General features: G+C 37.8%; 1 long non-coding RNA gene across 1 annotated transcript; it reads right to left on the bottom strand.

Annotated features, from left to right (window-relative positions):
• Positions 1–1,487: 1,487 nt before the first annotated feature.
• On the bottom strand, positions 1,488–2,935 carry LOC124219727 (uncharacterized). Its single transcript, XR_006883450.2, has 2 exons — positions 1,996–2,935; positions 1,488–1,641 (listed from the first exon to the last, which is right to left on the bottom strand). It is a non-coding gene; the product is annotated as an uncharacterized lncRNA (long non-coding RNA).
• Positions 2,936–6,036: the final 3,101 nt, after the last annotated feature.

Raw genomic sequence — 6,036 nt, 5'->3', positions numbered from 1 at the left:
CCAAGATTGGCTAGTGGTTTCTGTCTACAACACGTCAAGAAAGCGGAAATAGTGGCTATCTTTAGGGTTAGCAGGAAGTATCTTGTCAACAACCATAGGTTTGTATCAATCATATTAAACTTTACAAAAATTTATGAAAACATGTTACACTATAGAACTCTAAGCTTTATAGACAAAAATAAAATAATTGCTAAATACCAACTCCATTTGAGTAGGAGAAATGGAACAGAAAATGCTATCGCGACTGTGAATGAATATACCCTGTAACGTGGCATTTTCAATGCCCGTTACAAACGGCTCCCTGAACCTTAGATGGAACCCAAAATTAGCATTTTCGCGAATTTACGGTACATTACGAAAAAGACGCCAGGACAGGAATCATGCATCCGAAATTCCGTGAGGGGACAGAACCGTAAATACGCGAAGTTTAATAAGATTTATTTCAGACTTTTTGTTTTTCGAGTTTCGACGGCATCAAGCAAGGAGTCGGTGACGATTTCGAAGGAATTGCAGAGTAGCGGAGTAACGCCACTTTCGAGACATGTCCAGGAGAATAAAATTAAGTTCTATTCTGGAATAACGTAGGTTAGCCGATTTTTTTACAGGTTCATTAGAGACGGACGAACATATTTTCACCCATGCCCCAAAAAGTTAGGTCCGGGTTTGTCCGTAACGATTGTTTAAACTTTTGAGACCCCACATTTTGTTAAATAACGTCTTTGTTATGGGTCATACACGAAAACTGTTCAAACAAAAGTTGTTCGTCTCATCATTCTCGATAAAACAAGCTGTCGTGAGATCAATTTCCTCTATTTGTTTAGTTGCGAAATGCAAAATGCCGTGGAAAAAAAAAATTTACATTTCTTGTTATAAATTGATGAATAAACAACGTGTGGCTTGTATTATATTATACGTAGGGTAATGGTAGGAAAAATGAAAGTGATTTAAGCGTCAATTATATTTAATGGTACTATACATAAAATAATGGTGAACATGTGACCATAAATATCCATACATATTTTTTTCGCTCGAAATTGTGTATACATATTATTTTATTTGATAAGATTATTCATTACATTATTATGTTATATTAACCCGTTATAACGCTTGGAATCTCTCTGTCGCTCTTCCATTATATGTGTATATATGTATGTATACATACTCACACCATCGTAATTAAGTTTGTTTAATTTCATTTTATCTCAAAATTCACAGATATTATATATCTAAAGTTATTTATAGAAATATTTCCTAAGAATATGACTAAAATCCAAAAGAAAAAAAAAATATTATGAGTATTAAGAATCTGATTACAGATTCGAATTGTTGAGAAAAAAATAGCATAGTTCGAAAAAAAAAAAATGTACGATAATTATTAACGGAGTTATTGAGTTGTTAATTAAGGCCGTCCTCTAGTTTCTCGGCTGTTTTTTTATGGCTTTTTCAATAATTTTTTTACGGGCAAAGCATCGAAATAATCAATCTCATTATTTTTGCATAATCTTTATTAACATTTAAGTAAGCTTTACAAATTTTTTGAAGTCAAAATATATAATAGAATAGCAGTTATAGTGGCCGACAGGAAGACATCAAGTAAAAGAGGTGCTTGACGGTAACCAAGATTGCGGCTGTTCTGCTTATCTGAAATCAAAAAACTAAACGGCATTTTAATCTTCATATTCAAGACTAGCGATTGAACTAGAGTGAATTCTAAATTACAAAAATTGACTTTTTTATACACTTTTGAAAATTACATTCTATTTTTTACTCATTTTTTCTTAAGTTTTTCGCTCGTACGAAAAAAACTATCGAAGCAATCATGATAATCCTAGTTCAATCGCTGGCTTATAACATATCAAAGATGCTGTATAAATTTGAACACGATCGGTGCAATAGTTTCTGAAATATCGTGGTTACCGTTTCGAAAAATGGTGTTTCGAGAAAAACGCGTTTGAAAGTTCGCGCATGTGATTTATACTAAAAATTCCATCTCACCGTCAATCTGCTATGCCTGGACCATACAATAGGCCCTCCTCTTTTTCTTGGAAGTCACGCAGAGCTGCTCTGTCTTCTCTTTTCGCGATTCGGGCCTGTTCTACAACATCGCTCGTGCGCCTTTCTGAACGGTCGATCCGAGAGCTATCACGCTGTTGAACATATCCTTTAGCTTGTGGGCCGATTTTCACTCCCATGGTTTCCAAGGTCTTCAGGATAGCTTCGAATCCTTTGTTGAAGATTATGACAGCGAGAAACGTGGCGATTTCAACCACTTTTGGCCCAGAATGGAGGTGCTTCGGAGCAAAAGTCCAGATTTTTGGGCATGAATCTATTTCTTTTTCTTTCTCACACTTGCACGCCATAGAAATTTTAAAGCCCAATCCTCGTACATCACGTTGATGGAAAGTCACCGTACTTTTGCACTCTTTACAAATAACAGCCGAAGAAATGGTTGAAAACACACTCACAAAATTCAAAATACAATACAAAACAGTCTGTTCAACGTTCACTTCAAAATTTTTATTTTGACGAAGTTTCGTCGCTGACGCCGATGTAAACGACTTGTCTTGTTCAAAAGTGTGTCGGTTGCCTGCGAATTTTCGCTTTTTAGGTCGATCGAAAAAATCAGCTACGTGCGACTCGCAAGAGAAAATATAGTACGCTTCGCAACTGCCACAGCAAAACTGAACTAAAACTTCACGGCGTCTTAGTCAATATTCGAAAGCGTCTGTCAACGGTCTCGGCTCCCCTTTACTCGGGCCTAATACACAAAAGGTTCAGGTAGCAGTTAGATTTAGGGATATCAATACAATGGTCAGCGCCGCTCGGCTTTCGGAGCAGCCCGGCGCGCGCTCCTGCTCCGTTCCAGGGCCGTAACTTGTGAACCACTTCGAATATTGAAAAATCCTTTGGCACACATTTTCTACACATGTTGTAGATGTGATTTATGAAAAAAAAAAAAATCGATTTTTTCGACCCGAGAAACTAGAGGACGGCCTTAAGCGGTGAGAACAGCCGGGCGCGCGAAGCCTCGAGCCCCCCACCTCGCGCCCGGCTTCATTCCTCCAACTAACGCCGCTCGACGAACGTTGAGCAATTTCTTTTTACTAGATACAACGCACTTGGAAATCTGAAAAAATTCACGGTGATGCCTTGGGGTATTGAGAGATAGCTGATATTTTTTCCCCCCTCAATATTAATTACAACAACAATAAACAAAATAACACTTAAACACCGTTATCTCTGGTTCTAATCAAGATATTCATGTTTTTTTTATGTTTAAATTACTCGTAAAATGAAGGGCAAGTACAATCCATCATAATATTTACAATAATATGAATATTCTCGGAGATATCTCTATTTGTTAAGCAGAAAAAAATTTCAAGTCGCCCAAGAATTGAGATTTTCGAGTATAAAATTTTTTTTTTTTTTTTTTTTTCATTTATGGAAAGTACTAGTAACGAACTGACTCCATGATTTCTTGGCAACCCGTGGGCCAATCACATAAGAAAGGGCAGACGATATACGGATTTTGGCTTGTCGCGGATTGTCGCTCAACTATATAACACAGCCAAAAGAGCCTTGCACGATAATTTTCAAGACACTTCATATTACCTGTACCATGAGTTTCAAAGCCACACGTTGTTTATTCATCAATTTATAACAAGAAATGTAAATTTTTTTTTCCACGGCATTTTGCATTTTGCAACTAAACAAATAGAGGAAATTGATCTCACGACAGCTTGTTTTATCGAGAATGATGAGACGAACAACTTTTGTTTGACCAGTTTTCGTGTATGACCCATAACAAAGACGTTATTTAACAAAATGTGGGGTCTCAAAAGTTTAAACAATCGTTACGGACAAACCCGGACCTAACTTTTTGGGGTATGGGTGAAAATATGTTCGTCCGTCTCTAATGAACCTGTAAAAAAATCGGCTAACCTACGTTATTCCAGAATAGAAGTCAGTCGATTTTATAGCTTATTCGTCTGGACTAAGGGGACACCTTACCCCGCTCAGAACCGGGTCGCTGAGGACTTGCAAGATCGACAAAATTACAATCTATCGATAAGTTCGAAATATTCCGTTACGTACGCTACATATGGCGTAAGAGGTAAAATTGATTTAGAGTCGATTGTTATAAAGCTTGGTATACATGACGTCACGTAACAGGTGGTGCAAAGAGATTCGCGTTAAGGCAGGTCGATAGATTTCGAATCACTTTTGTTTTGACGTCTCGCAGGGATTGTTTCATTTTCGCAACCCGTGTTTCGTTTCGTTTTTTATTTCGCTATGGACACCTCTTTCTGGATGGAGAAAAAATGCGACGGTGTTGGAGCTTTTTTGTGGTAGCTGTGGTAGCTGTGGTAGCTGGTTCCTAGAGTAAGCGTTACTTATTTTTCACCATAGAATTTCGACGGCTTGCCGGGTAACAGATAGCCATTTAACATTGCGATTGCGACCACCGCTCGAAATTCGTTTGTCGATCGTTGTGCTTGATGACCGTGGATTTCGATTACGGAAGATTACAATTGGAATCATGATTTTGCAATTTCGTGTCGTTAGTGTCACTGATAGTCACGTGTGCGAGTTTGAAATAGTGTCTGCGTCATTTCGGATATTAAGAGTAATGTTACGAATTTCGGTTCCGTTGCATTTACGATTGAATTCACGGAATTACGAATTTCAAACAAATTGCATGTATGATTGATTGACTTCACGTCCGAATTTCGAGTACGAATTTAGTTGACCATTTTGTTGCGATAAAGAATTACAATTACGATTATGGGCGGTTTGAGAAAAGTTTAAGAGTCAAGTTTTAGTTTAAAATTACGAATAAGATAACGAATTTTTCGAGCACGTTTATGGTTCAGTGGGGTTAACGGGTACGCCATGATTTACGAATTCACGATCACGTTTTTGATTTAGTTTGGTTTTGTTGAATTTAGTATAAGTTGGAATTAGTTGCATTATAATTCATGTAGTCAATTTCAGACTCGTAGTTAGTAAATAAAATTTCAGATCAGTGACGACACCTTTAAAGAAATATTTCGTTACGTTTCGTGAGGTCTTTATAATGACTTTGGATGTGTTAAAATTTTGAAACACGTTTAGATTACCGGTTTCGTGAAATCTTAATTCTGATAGGAGAGTATTGAAATTAGATTCTTTTATTCAGCAACGCTCGTCAAGAGTATTCTGTGTGGGGTCAGGAGATAGCTATAGAGAGGTTTCGCGTCTATAACGCAAAATGAATTAGACTAATTAGCAATAATTCAGTAATTTGATTACGTCAGTCAGTAGATCGGATATGTGAGTTCTATGTGAGCTTTACCGATAGTCGGCATGTTACCCTGCGAGGTACAAGACTTACCTACGGTAGTGTTACTGACGGGAGCGTTATCATAGATGGCGCCACCTGCATTTCCACTCGATGTTACCGACAGGAACTTCGATAGTGAGATTTTTGTGTTGTCAGATAAACAACCATTTTTTAATTTTTGCCGTCAGATGGGCAGACATTTCGAATTTTTGCCGTTAGATGGCAGACATTTTACCGATGGAAGTGTGGCCGATATGAGTATTAACATAGATGGCACCACCAGTCGCTGTCTCACCGATCAGCTCTGCTGTGCATCTAATATCCATCGCAAGATGGTGTTACCTCTAGCCTTACCGACAGTTGGTGTTATTAGCAGAAGTGTTACTGTAGGTTTGTCGCATGTGGTGCCTCCGTCATCGATCAATCGATGTTCTGACGATCGACTCTGCTTTCTATACAAAGTCCACCGCAAAATGGCTACTTTTTATTAGGTGGAGGTGGTAATGGGTGAAATACAACGTTTCAATTTCAAAATACCGGTTGGATGCTTTGAATAGATCGTGAAATTTTCTCTCACGAAATGTGGGTCAAGACCTGTCGAATACAGGCTTATGAAAAAAAAATTTCCCGCAAAATTGCAGGTGCCATTGTCAATAAATCAGTCTGGGATAAGGGGTGGGTTCATAAAACTTTTTCCCGCAAAAGGCATGTCG

Source organism: Neodiprion pinetum, chromosome 1 (genome assembly GCF_021155775.2).
Source record: "Neodiprion pinetum isolate iyNeoPine1 chromosome 1, iyNeoPine1.2, whole genome shotgun sequence".
Taxonomy (NCBI): domain Eukaryota; kingdom Metazoa; phylum Arthropoda; class Insecta; order Hymenoptera; family Diprionidae; genus Neodiprion; species Neodiprion pinetum.
The sequence above is the reverse complement of the archived record's forward strand: the minus strand, read 5'-3'. Positions and strand labels throughout refer to the sequence as shown.